Genomic DNA, 13,597 nt, shown 5'->3' with positions numbered 1-13,597 from the left:
GCCTGGGTCCCACGCCCAGCTCGCAGGCAGGCAGGGCTCATGCTGCAGCGGCAGCTGCGCACCCGCCCGCCCCCTGGCAGGATGCTCCCGGCCGGCCTCGGTCTCAGCTCCTCCCTGGGGGCCGGGTCTCAGCCGCTGACTCCCCCCACCCCCGGGGCCGGCAGCGTGAGCCGCAGCCCAGCCGGGACCCTCGCGGCGCAGGAAGCGGAGAGCGGTGCGAATTGCAATTTCCTGCTTGCTCGCAGCGCGCTCCGCTCCGGCCCTGTGCAGCCCCCTGTCCCGGGCAGGCCCGTGGCACCCCGGGGTCCCCACCGCCTCCGCATGTAAGTCCATTTCGTGCTTCGGGGCTTGCAGGTGGGTCCGCCCTGCAGTCGGGGGGCAGCGGTGGGTGGGGGGGACCCCCAGCCCAGCGCCACCCAGGCGAGCCCAGCGGCCTCCCCGAAAGTGCCCCCCAGCTCTGCCCTGGTGCTGGGAGGGTCTGTACAGGGGAGGGGCTGAGAGCCCTGCCCTGGGTGTGGGGAGGAAACCCCTGCCAGCATCTCTGTGCCTGCGGCCCCTGGGGAGGCCTGGGCCTGATCCTCTCCGGCTCTGCACTGTGCGGGGCTGCCCGACAGGCTAATGGACCCAGGTGGCAGTGTCCGGCCCTGGGGTGCTCCTAGCACTGGCTGTGCTTGGGGGAGCCGGGAGCCAGCCCTGCCCCTCGGGATCCGGCCCCAGGGGGGGCTGGAGTGCAGCCTGCCCCTTCCCTGGATGCCCTGCGGAGAGCAGGCAGGTGGCTTGGGGACCCCTCGCAGCCCCCTGGTGATGTGCCCTGGCAGGACCTGCGGTGACACCTGCCCCAGCGCCATGGGGCACCTCGCAGCAGGGAGGAGGGAGGTGCAGAGAGACCAGAGGGAGCCTTGCCGGTCATCTCCTCTCTGCCCCCAGCTCGGCCTGTCTGCCCTGCTTGGGAGGGTGGCTGGCTGGTTCGTCCCACTGCCTCGCACCCCACCCGGCCTGGGCTTGGACAGCCAGGGCGTGAGTCAGGGCATAGCCCCCTGTGCCACTGTCCCCCCCCCCCCCCCGCAGAGGTGGGAGGGCTGAGGGAGTTGTTAGAAGGCTCCAGGTAGCGGTTTATCTGCCTGGGGGCTGAGGTCCTTGCTCACTGGGGAGCCCACCTGCCCCCCACGGCTGCTCTCTGGAGGGTAACCTGGAGGGGTGCCCGGCTGCCATGTGCCAGCCCTCCCTTCCGAGCTTCCCTGGGCCAGGAACCAGCCTTGTACTAAGGTGGGGGGGGGGCAGGGGAGAGAATAGCGCCAGCCTCCCCCCACCCCACAACCATATGCCCTGTGAGGCAGATCCTCCCCCGCCAGGGACAAAACAGGACCCGCAGCATCGCCCATCACTTCTCTCCCTGCACCGGTGGAGTTCCCCTCCCCGCACCTGTTTCCTGCTCTGTGGCGGGGAGGGGTTCTTGCCTGTCACCTCTCCCCGCCCCCTCCCCCGCCTCAGGGGGTTTGCTGCCTGCGCCTGCTCCCCTGGGAAAAAGGGGATATCCTCCTAGTGGCGGGGAGAAGCCCCTTGCCTCCACTTCCCCCCCCCTGCCAAATTCACCCTGCCACGAGGTGGGAGGGGGGCGGTTCCCCCCCCTTGGTGCTCCATTACAGGGGCTTCTTCCCGCGAGGCCCGTCTGCTCCTGTGGGCGTTGGTGCACGGAGCGCGCAGGCCGGGCTGGGCGTTAGGGGCACCGCAGCGCTTCTGGGCCCCCCTGGCTTTCCCCAGCTCAGGTGAGGAGCTGAGTTTGCCACCCTCACTTTCGCTTTGCCCAGCCCAAGAGTGGTGGGCTGGACTTTGCCCTCATAACACTGCCTCCCTACTGGCATGTAGCTGGGCTAGGGTCACCCGCTGCTCCTTGCCGGGGGGGGGGGGGGGGGGGTCCAGCAAACCATCCCTGGCATCACATGGCAGGTGATTCAGTGCCCTGACGTAGGCTGGTTGCTGAGGGCTGGGTTAAACGTTCCTGCTTTGTCATAAAGCGCAGCTCCCACTGCAGCTGTTTTGCCAGCGGTCGCTAGCCCGGGGTAAGCACGCCAGCCAGAAAGCGGGGTGGGGGCTGAGCTGCGTCTGCCTGGGTCTGGCAGCGAGGGGCGGGGGGATCCAGAGCTGGCCTTCGCTACACAGCACATCGCTCCTGGGAGCCGGGTGGGGAGAAGGGGTGTGGGTCCGGGAAAGCACTGGTTTTGTGGCGTCTAGGTTCTGCCCCAGCGCTGCTGCAGTGCCACTGGGAGAGTACGCGGGGATGAAATATTCATGTGGGCTGCGAGCCACAGCTCCCAGCGGCCTGGAGGGAGCTCAGAAGGCAGACAGGCCCCTGCGTTTTAACTTCCACGCGACGATGAGTGTCTTGTGATTAGAAAGCCATTGGGAACAATCCAGCGAGGGAAAAGGGCAGGACTCCCTGTGCCTCTTGCGTCCCAGCTGCTGAGTGGGAGGGTGCAGGGGAGCAGTTCTCTTGTGGCCTGTTGCTTTCTCTGGGGTACGGTGGGGCAGAGGATATAGACTGTGAGCTGTGGCTGCTTGGGACTGGATTGGAAATGGGTCATGCCTGTTTCATTAGCAGTGGGTGCTGCGGCAGGCAGGCAGTGATGTAGGAATGAGACCTGTCCTGAGCGGGCAGAGGGGTCAGGGTGGTGTGGGGGCTGTCTTTGCCCACCAGCTTGCCCCACGGAGCTCCAGGTGTCACCCCAAGTTAGATCTCTTGTGAAACTTCCAGCCCCATACACCCAGGTGAGCTCAAAGTCCTTGGGGTGCTCACCTCTCCCAGCCTGTCGGCTCTGTTGCTGGCAGCCTCAGCAGGGAGGCTAAGAGCTGTCATGGGAACAGACCTCCCATGTCACCCCTATAAATGCGATCCTGAGGAGAAGCCTCCCGGATGGTGCAGGAGATGCTTCCGCCATGCTGGACATATGTCAGGAAATGCCATTAAAAATGAGGGGGGGCCACAGAGCCTGGATCCAGCTGGAGATTTGTAATGTCCAGAGCCAGGATTTTAGTTCAGCCCCTCAAGACAGCTGCTAAGTCAGGCTCTGGACTGTGAAGATCAGGGGCCATTTGCCCGGGGGTTGGTTGGAGTCAGTCCCTACGTCTAACAGGAGTAACGGGCGCTTCAGCCGCCGCACAAGAAATCTCTTGGACGGCACGATGGTGAGCGGTGGCCGGTTGCAGGAAAGAATGCAGATAGCGCACACAGGAAATACTGACGAGGAAGAAGCAGCTGTGTGTGGAGGAGGAGGAAAAAGGTCACAGAACTAAGTCACTTTGAGTTCCCCTCAGATGCTGTGATACGTAGGAACTCGCACATAGTCCCTTTTATAGCCACTTCATAGACCAGCCTCAGTGCACTCGACTTCCACCGCCTGTTGCAGTCACGTACGAGTGGTGTTAAAAGAACTTTATTAAAGTTGCAAAGTCGAGCACTGCAAGATATTCCCAAGTATCAGAGGGGGAGCCGGGTGAGTCTGTAGCTGCAAAATCGATGAGAAATCCTGTGTCACCTTATAGACAAACAGATATATTGGAACAAAAAAAGCAGCCCAGTAGCACTTTAAAGACTAACAAAATAATTTATTAGGTGAGCTTTCGTGGGACAGACCCAGTGCTTCAGCCCATAGCCAGACCAGAAGAGACTCAATATTTAAGGCACAGAGAACCAAAAACAGTAAGCAAGGAGGACAAATCAGAAAAAAATTCTCAAGGTGAGCAAATCAGAGAGCAGAGGGGCGGGGTGGGGCGGGGGAAGTCAAGAATTAGATTAAGCCAAGTATGCAAAAGAGCCCCTCTAATGACCCAGAAAATTCACTTCGCCGTTCAAACCACATGTTAAGGTGTCAAATTTGAATATAAAAGGGAGTTCAGCAGCCTCTCTTTCAAGACGGTTGTGAAAATCCTTTTCAGTAAGACGCAGACTTTTAAGTCGTGAGCAGAACGGCCCATTCCATTAAAATGCCGGCTGACAGGTCTGTGAATCAGGAGTGTTTTTATGTCTGTTTTGTGCCCATTAACTCCTTGTTAAGAGAGTTTGAATTGGAGGATAAGCTTCAGCAGATGCAGCTGGGTCTTTGCCCACAAAATCTTACGCATAAATATTCTTGGCCAGCCAGGCCCCTAGTTTCCTGAGCCGGCTCTGGTTTCAGACACCTCTCACTCTGGATTCTTGCCCCAGTTTATCCCTGCCCTTTACTGCCCCCCACGCTTCATGTCTAGCTCTTACTCCCTGTGCACTTGTCTCAGAGGCACCTTCAGGCTGCAGGAGAGATGGACTCCCAGCTCTCTGTTCAGGTGCCCGGATGCAGACCTGGTATGGCTTACAAAAGCCCAGCATAGCAGTGGCTGAGACAGCCCTGTTCAGTCTGTTACCCGCACACATTTCTCATCCCTTCCACACTCAGGGACATACACACCTTTACGCTGTCCGTAGGGCTCAAGGTGTGACCCTGTTAATTTAAACTCCCACCCTTACCCAATTGCTAGGGCTCAGGGTGTAATTCCCTGCGGGCATGCAGGATCTGTGCCACTGAAAAAGCCTTACGCAGTAATATCCTTGTTCTCTGTTTATTTACAATTACCAAGAAAGGAGAACACTTGCTAAGCACACAGTGTCATACTCACCAGTCCTGATAAGGCAGGTAGACTTCTCCTGTTGGGACAGACAAAGTCACTCTCTGGATGCTGGTTGCTGTACCTCAGGGTCTTGGGGGGCTCTTGGGGATGAGTCATTTAGGTGTTCCTTCTTCCCCCCGTTGGACGTTCTGTTCTTCTTTCTCTCCTTGATTTTCGGTTCTTCTTTTTCCCCCTTTGATGTTCTGTTCCGCTTTTCCCTTCTTGGACCCCAGTTTTTAAGTAGTGAAACTGAGTGCTGCTTAGCTATACCTTGACCAATTATTTTAGGACAATTTTACTAACCGGTATAGCCTACGGTACCGGAATTATCTCACCAATCGTAACCCACCACCTTAACTGATTTACACCTAACGAAATTAATTATACAGCAGACAGGAGCAATTACAAACCAGACAGAGAATATACAGAAAACAGTAGAAAAGTGAAGACAATCATCAGAGAATGGTGGTTCCACCTCAGCCATTGAGAAGTCGTTGCCTGCCAGATGAAATGCTGTTAATGAAGTTTTCTTTACCCATCTTGAGATCTGTTTAACAGTGGGTGGCACGAGGATGGGGTCTTCTTACCAGCCTGATATGCTACTGTTGTGCTGGAATGGAGGTGGAATGTGAGTCTGTGACTTGTAGCTTCACAGTTGATGGCTGCTGCTCTTTAGTCAGGCTGCAGGCAAGCTACAGGCCTCTCAAAATGGCTAGAGAAACCATATTGGTTATACGGTTACAAGTCCTGGGCTCACTTCAGGGAATTAAGATGCTAAATTCTAAGACGTCTGTACTGAGCATGTGCGAACTGTGGTTTTTCCAAGGGCTTATAACTCCATATTTGGGCAGATTATCCCAGGGACAGCAAAGGGCACATCCCTGGCTCCCAGGCCAGCCCCCTGCCAAATTGTAAGGCCCCATGCCAAAGCATCCAGGAGTTAGGGCTTTTCAAGGAAGAGGTGATTGGATTTTTTTCTCAGAGTGGGCAAAATAAAGTATTTGTCCTTCGTTCTTGATCTTGACTGTGGTTGTGCTGGTTTGGTTGAGATTTCAATAAAAAAAAAAATTCAGCTTGAAGCAGAGAGCTGGAATAGAAAATTTCAGTCCAAGTGGTTAAAGCTGAGCAAAGGGATTGGGGCAAGTCCTGTGCCCTCTCATGTTTCCCATCTGTGACATGTCCATGCAATTTTCTAACATGCCTTGAAGCCCCTGGGTCCTGTGCCTGGCTCTGGGTGGGCGGGGTAGTGTGTTGGTTATGGCAGTGGATGGACAGACAGATGTTCTCTGTGCAGCTCCTAGCACATTGGGGTCTGATCTGTGACTGAGTTTCTGAGGTTCTGTGCAATACAACATGTGCTAATATCCCCCTCCCACGGGGCAGTCACTTGATCTGTGGCATCATTTGCCTACTCGACTTTCCTCACCCGTGTAATGAGGAGGCTCCCTCCCTCACAGGTGTGTTCTGAAGCTTCCTTAAGTGTTGCAAAGACCTGAAAGACAAGGAACCAGAGAAACATTAAATGCTACCACCCTTGTGTTGGTGACAGGTGTTCCAAAAGTCCAGCCCCGCCCTCCGCCCAAGGATGACGGTTCTCTGCTGTCTGTTTGGCAGCTCCTGGATCTAATCACCGGGAGGATCCAGTCTCCTTTTCCCCGCCAAGCGCCAGCAATAACGCACCTTTTCTCTTCTCCCGAGCTGAGCGGAGCAGAAGCCCAAGGAGCTCTCTGCAGAACCTCAGAATGTTGTTGTTACGGTCCTGCACCGCGAATGAGGTCGCCGTGCAGATTTGGAGCAGTGACAGTGGTTCATCTCTCAACTGCCTGCAGGCTCAATAGATTAGAGAGCCAGGGTATGTCTACAAGGAGCTGGGGGTGGATTCCCCGCTGGGTTGGATATGTGTGCGTGAACTTTGATCAGGCTAGCCTGATAAAAACAGAAGTTAGCAGCGTTGACGTGGGATCGTTACCGGAGTCAGTGCCTAGGGCCCCTGGGCAGGACTGTATTCAGCTAGCCAGCGCTCACGCCGCCGGAGTTACGTGTCTGTCCCCAGCGCATTAGTGTGCATGTGTTTGTGTTGGAAATTAGGCCTCTGGCTGGAGCGTAGATGTACCCAAGGAGATGGGGAATCATAGAACACGAGAACTGGAAGGGACCTCAAGAGGTCGTCAAGTCCAGTCGCCTCCCTCTCGGCAGGACCAGGCACCATCTACATCATCCCTGCTAGATATTTACTCACGCTGCTCTTAAATATCTCCGGCGATGGAGAACCTCCCTAGATAATTTATTCCAATGCTAACCGCCCTGACAGGTAGGAAGTTTTCCAGCCTAAGCCTTACTGCAATTTAAGCCCATCGCTTCTTGTCCTATCCTCAGCGGTTAAGGAGAACCCTTTTCCTCCCTCCTTATAACAACAGCAGCCGTGTTCTGGCCTTGAGGGATGGCTACAACCTGCCAGAATCTTGGGTCACCAGAAATACCCTCTGGCTTTAAGCAACCTCCTACGAGCACGGTCCTGTGCAGGGAGAGCTGCATCTTTCTGTCCAGACACAGATTCGTAAGCACAGAGCTAGGATGAGGTGGGGTGGCTGCCCCAGGCCTGATGCTTTTGGGGCTTCTGCTGTGGTTGCCCCAGACATCCGATAGATGGGAAGGACTGTGGGTTAGCTGGTGCTGAGGGCTGGGGCCAGCATAGGCAGTAGGGGTCACTTCTCCTTCCCCCCACTCCTCACCACGTTGGCAGTGTGAGCTTACAGCTTTCTCCATTCTGTGTCCCGTGTCCCGGCGCCCTACTGCTCCTTCGCGGTGGCAAGCGGCACACCCTGGCGCCGCGGAGGCGTGGGACACAGCAGCAGACCTGGAGGGCGGTGTGGAGTAGTGGAGCGCTGCTCACCCGTGTGGTGGCGAGGGGACGCGGTGACTCCCGCTGACACAGCGCCAGGCCCCGTAATCCCCAGGGAGGTAGCTGGTGTGGACAGAGCAGGAGTGGGGCTGGAGAAGGAGCACAGCCTGCAGTGGGGAGGGGGTTGCCCCATGCTTGGGGCACAAGGGAGGGGTTTCCCAAGCTCCTGCCTTGGCATGGCCCTGGATGGGTTTTGCGAGCGTCTTCCACCGCCTGTAAGTATTGTTCTGCCTCTCGCCAGTCATTTATAGCTCCCCGGGCAGGTCTGGCAAACCACCATGCTCTTGGCAGTCACATCCCAACAGGAGACTTAGGGCTGGTGTTCAGAGGCGGCCGACAGTAGAGTTTCTCCACCTTTGTGACGCCGGGGATGGGTTTGCTGCCTTCCTAGACTGTGTCTGGGAGACCTCAGGGACCAGTGCTGGTCTGCAGGCCAGTCGTTGAAACACAGACTTGGAGAACCCCAGCCAGTTCCTTGGGCCTCCTTGTGCTAGGTGCGGTACAAACACCAAGGAAGGGACATGCTTTGCTCTACATAGCGGGGCAAGGAAATTGGCACTGCTAGGATTGGAAGCTGGCTGTCTCGAGTCCTGCTTCAGCAATCTACCCACTAGACCACACTGCCTTGCACCCTGTGCTTCTGAAAGTCCCAGGGTCTGGTCCGAAGCCCAGTGAAAACAATGGATGTTGCGTGCGTCCAGCATCTCTGAAAAACTTTTCACAACTTCTTCCATAAGGCCTAAGAGAAGTGAGTCAAGGCTGGTCTTAAAATCCACAACCACATCAAACCAGGAGGATGCTAGACAAAGCCTGGCCTTGAATCACGGCTCCGGCTGACCGTGACTCACTCCGGGGAGGAGGTGGAAGTGGAAAAGCAAAGCAGTGGCACCAGAAGCGAATGAAAGACGCTGTTCTCCTGTGTAGCCCAGCCCGCTTTCCATCGGGGTGGGGACTTTGAGGCTTGGAGAATGACCCAACACCATTCGCTCTTCCCTTGGGCTTCTCAACACAGTCACAGAAGTAGTTTAATATTCCATCACCACCCAGTTTGGGGCTGTCCACACTGCGTTGGAAACCATTGGGAAACGATCGGCAGTAAGGCCAGATTTGGATCTCAGGAGTGCTGGTTTGAATCCAGAGTTAAACCAACGCGACCTCCTGTAGCACCTTAGGAACTAACTGACTGATCAGGGCATAAGCTTGTGGATAAAACCCACTTCATGCGAGGACCTGGAGCGGAAGTATGAAGGCAGGTATGTAGGTAAGAAAATAACTGCAAAAGAAAGAAGTCGCTATCCATTGTCAAATAGGTGATTGCTCAGGGGGTCTGTGGCCACGCAGCATAGCCGATGGGGAGATACGAATGTCTGTTGAGGGGACGGTGCCTCTGTAGCGTGTTAACCAATTAGATCCTTACGAAGGCCTGATTGTAGAGTTGTGCATTTGCAAATGAGCTCCAATTCAGCTGGTTCCCTTTGCAATCGAGTTTTGACTTTTTGTTTTGTGTAGAAAGATGGCTGTTTTAAATCCTTTACTGACTGTCCAGGGAGGTTAAAGGGTTCCCCTCCGGGCTTATGTGTGTTCCCTTTCTTCATGTCTGATTTGTGGCCATTTATCCTTTGGTACAGAGACTGTCTAGTCTGTCCAATGTACGTGGCAGAGGGGCATTGCTGGCACTTGATGGTATCGATCCCATTAGTGGCTGTGCAGGTGTACGAGCCCCTGATGGTGTGGCTGATGTGGTTAGGTCCGGGGATGGTGTCTCTATGAGCACCTCAGTGTCATGGTCCCTGCAAAAATCACAGGCACACTGTGATCCACCCGGTGGAGCAAGGCACCTGAAGTACAATGAATAGAGAGAGCGAGGGGGGCTGGGAGTGTGACCCACATGGGCTGGCACACTAAGTGGGGGCTGTTGAAGCTGGCCAGTGGGAGATGCAGATGAGAGGAATGTGTGCTGAGCCCTGTCCCTTGCTCGCAGACCCCATCCCAGGTACCTCGCTCTGCTTAGCGATCCCGGAATGGATTCACACCCCTACTCTCATCCCTGCCAGCAGACAGGCAGCTTAGGTGCCTGTTGTGGGAATGAATCAGGTCTGCTGCACTGCACAGACAGGGTAGGTCCACACAGCAAAGCTGTTCTGGAGTTATTATTCCAAAATAAGCTATTGCAAAATAACGCTGCTAATAATAATAATAATAATAATAATTAATAATTAATAACAACAGCAACACTACCGAGAAGCCCCGGAACAAGCAAAACTTATTCCGACATAGTGTATCTGCACACAATAGAGCCTATGTCAGAACAGAGCCCCTGGAAGCACTATTGTAATCTGAATTATTATGTGTCCACAGCAGAATTATTTCGGAATACAGTAAACCCCGAGATGCGCGCTCTCAAGTTGCATGTATCTCTGGTTAACGCAACTGCTGCCCCTGACTCTTGGCTGCTGCCTCTGACAGAAGCAGTTTTCCCGTGCCAGGAACCAAGCAGCAGCCTGGCTCCCAGCTCCCTTCTGCTTGCAGGAGCCAGGAAACTGATCAGTACCAGCACTGCTCAGTTTTCTGTCTGCTGTGAGCCAGGCTCCAGCAACTTGCACTCACAAGAGCCAGGAAATCGACCAGTACTGCTGTGCTGGTCAGTTTCCTGGCTCAAGGAGTTGTGGCAACTTTCACAAGATTGCCAAGATCACAACCTCTGCGTAAGTCGGGGTCTATTGTAAGCTCTTCTGGAATAGTTAATTTTGAAATATCCCCTTTTCCCTGTCTACACAGCCCCTATTCTGAAATATCTCTTTCAGAATAGGCAGTATTCCTTGCAGAGTGAGGTGTACCAATTTTGAAGTAGCGGTTGCGTTGTATAGACGCTCACAAAGTTATCTGAGAATAGCGGCCATTACTCGGAAATAACTTGGCTGTGTAGACATACTAACCATGGCCAGAGGTGGAGGGTGACCTTCTAAGTTCTAGCCCAGTGGCTAGAGCCCTCGCCGGGGAGTGGGAGGCCCAAGACAGTTCCCTCCCTTCCTACCAGAGGTGAAGAAAGGATTTGAATGAGGGGTCTCTCATTTCCTGGGATGCATGCAGAACCAGGGAACGCTCTGGTGCAGGGATCTTTAGTCTCACCTGCTAAAGCTGTTCTCTTGGAGTGCTTGGGGCTGGATCAGAGAGCAGGGAATTGAACCTGACTCTCCTATTTCCCAAGTGAGTGCTCCAGCCATGGCCCATTTGACTTAGGAGGTCGGCAGCCATACCGGGTCTTTACCTGGCTGGATTTTGAACGGGACCTGACCCCTTCTGGGAGGCAGCCTCTGAATTCGCCTTCCGGCTCCGGCCACACATACGATGCAGGTTGATTGAACGCCTGTCTTTCCCGCAGTTGTGAATTGATCTGGGGCTTCGGTGGGAGATAGGGAGAAGCTTCAGCACCTCCAGGGCTTGGCAGGCGTTGTGGGGATCACAGCAGAGCCAAAACTGGCCCTTTTTCCAGCTGCCTTTTCCCAGTGTGCTTTTCCTGGGCATGGTATTGTTCAACGCTCACTGCGAGGCATTTCCTGGCGGTTACCAGCTGGCTGAGCAGAGCTGATCGCTGGAGATGTGGTGAGAACTAGCCCATCCCTGACAGTCCTTAATTCCCAGGAAATGTCCTGTGCTCTTTGTACCAAGATGAAGACAAGGGGGGATAACACCAGTGCCTGGTTGATGCGGTGGTGCTGGATCTAGAGGTTCAGCCCCACCCTTGGCTTGAAGAATAACCAGCCCCAAATACACAGTTTCCAGCAGCAGCAGCAGCAGCAGCAGCCCCGTGATACGTTTTTTTCCAGCGCTCCTGGGCTGCTGTGGTTTTAACTGGGCTGGAGGTGGCGCCAAGCAATTCAGGTGTCCCCAGTCATCTGTCGGCAGTTAGGGGGTTTATTTTTGTGTGTGCCGTAAATTACGTTTCATAACAGTGACAAACCACAGCAGGAAATGTATCTCACAGCAGTTACCGAGCATGTTGGCTGGCTGCTTGCTCTGCCTTTGGCCTTGCTACGCAGCACCCCAGGGAGGCTATATAAATGTTCAAATATGCCTTGCGTGACACTATAGGGTCTAAGGGGTGTGGTGCTGGGGGCCAGGCGTCCCCTGTGCAGCTCCAAGCACATGGCTGGGCCCCAGCTGATGGTAATGTTCTGTTGCTTCAAAGCTATCCCGCAGAGGGGCTGTTGGGACACCGGGCAGGAAACCTATTCTAGCCCTGCCTCATGCATCTGCCCCAGTCTCCATTTCTCTGTGCCTCTGTTTCCTCCGTGGAGGACCTCTGTGAACCCCCAGGGCCTCGCGTGCCCCTGGTTGAGAACAACTGCTCTGGAGTCTGAGAAGTGAAGCCGTGTTACGTTGTGGTTCCCAGCGAATGTATTTCAGGTTTATCACCTGACAACCTAACATCCGGAGCAGGAGTTAATTCTGGCCAGAGGCCTTGGACGTACAGGGGCTTGCTGCGGTTCTTGCTCTAACGCAGTCAGGCAAGGCTGCTGTTTCGGCCAGCAGATCTCAGGCTGCCTGCTTAAACCTGGAAGCAGCTGCCCCAATGCAGTCAGCATCTAAGATCCCATCCCACCGCTCTGCATACTCGCTCCCAGGAACCCCTGCAGCGCCGGCGCCAGGGTGGGTGGCCCCTGGGATGCCGTGGATGCAGAGTGGGCGGAGCCTGCAGCCTTTCGCCAGGCTGCTGAAATCTGGTGCCGGCCCAGCTCATGTTTTGCTCGCTCAGGATTTAATGTGGCTGTCCAGGGGCCCCTCTCTTTCGGGAAACCTCCTGCCCTCCCCAGCTGGGTGAGTGACAGAGAGAAAGGGAGAATGGGCTTTGCTGATGCCACAGGAAACGACTGCAGAATTAACTCCCCAGATCCCCTTTGCGTGTGGTGACAACGTGAGGAAGGTGCTGCTTGAGCAATGTTCTGTTCTCTCCCTGTGTTAGGTGCCGGGGTCACTTCTTTGCCTTTCCTTTCCAGGATTTCTGCTTTATTTTTCCTCTGGGGTGGGAGAAAGGTGCACAGTCCAAGCTGACTGTTTTTACTGCTCCTTCTCTGGTGCTGTGAGATGCTGGGCAACAGCTCTCGAGCAACCAGTGGAACTCACTGCCGCAGGGAGAAGAGGCTGTAGATCTTTGTCTTGGGTGTACTGAGGACTGAGCTGGAAGTGCAAGCTGTCTGTTTAAGAGAGGTTGAGTTGCCTGTTGTTTGCAGGTCCAGAGCTCTGTGCTAGCTGGCTGTGGGTCAGTCTTGAAAGAACCAGTGTAGAAATGTATTGGGGGGGGCGGTGAATTGTAGCATGCTGCCATAGGGAGCAGCCTGTTCTGTTTCTCTCTGGTTTTGGTTGCTGTGTGTCAGTGGTTCTCAACGGGGGGTACACAGAGCTTGTCCAGAGGGTACATTAACTCAGGATATGCCCATACTAGTCACAGAATACACAGTGCTAGCTAGGCCAATTGCGTAGCTAAAATCGACTTATCCGCAGTCGACTTCAATGTCTGTCTGTATGGAAGCCGGTTGATGGGAGCATTTCTCCCATCATCCTTCTCTAATCCTCGCCGCTCGACTTTCACCCTGGAAAGGATCGTTTCGTGCACGTGTGAAACAAAACCCTGGAAGAGCAACCCTGAGTGGGTTGATCATCTGCAGCAGTGTAGACCTAGCCTCCCGGGCTATCAATCTTTGTTATGAATCAAAAATTGGACTTCTTTTATGTTCATCTAATTTTGTATTTATCCTTTTTGCACAGCCATAAGTCCAATGGCAAGTTTATTGCCTGTGGGCCATTTCCTCCAACCAACCGGTTACAATTAAGTTGTTTAAACAAATGTGTTGCAATGGTAGAAAAAAATTGTGGGCCTAAAATTGTAGGTACTGGGGTTACTTCTATATTTCTGTTTTTTCTTGTGAAAAGGGGCACTTTATGAAAACCAAGGTTGAGAAACACTGCTGTATGCTATCTTTCTGGCTTTTGAGAATCAAAACAGTAATGCTGCAACCTCCCAGCAGAGCATTTGATATTTCTATCCAGATCTCTGTG

At 54.4% G+C, this 13,597-nt stretch overlaps 1 protein-coding gene across 1 annotated transcript in view; it reads left to right on the top strand.

The window, feature by feature from the left end:
• Positions 1-13,597, top strand: part of MICAL1 (microtubule associated monooxygenase, calponin and LIM domain containing 1) — a 42,795-nt gene continuing 29,198 nt past the window's right edge. The window contains exon 1 of the mRNA XM_074977875.1: positions 1-323. The gene's annotated coding sequence lies outside the window, so the exon portion shown is untranslated. The remainder of the gene's footprint in view (positions 324-13,597) is intronic.

This window comes from Carettochelys insculpta, chromosome 26, assembly GCF_033958435.1.
Source record: "Carettochelys insculpta isolate YL-2023 chromosome 26, ASM3395843v1, whole genome shotgun sequence".
Taxonomy (NCBI): domain Eukaryota; kingdom Metazoa; phylum Chordata; order Testudines; family Carettochelyidae; genus Carettochelys; species Carettochelys insculpta.
Note: the sequence above shows the minus strand (reverse complement) of the source record. Positions and strands in the feature narration are given on the sequence as shown.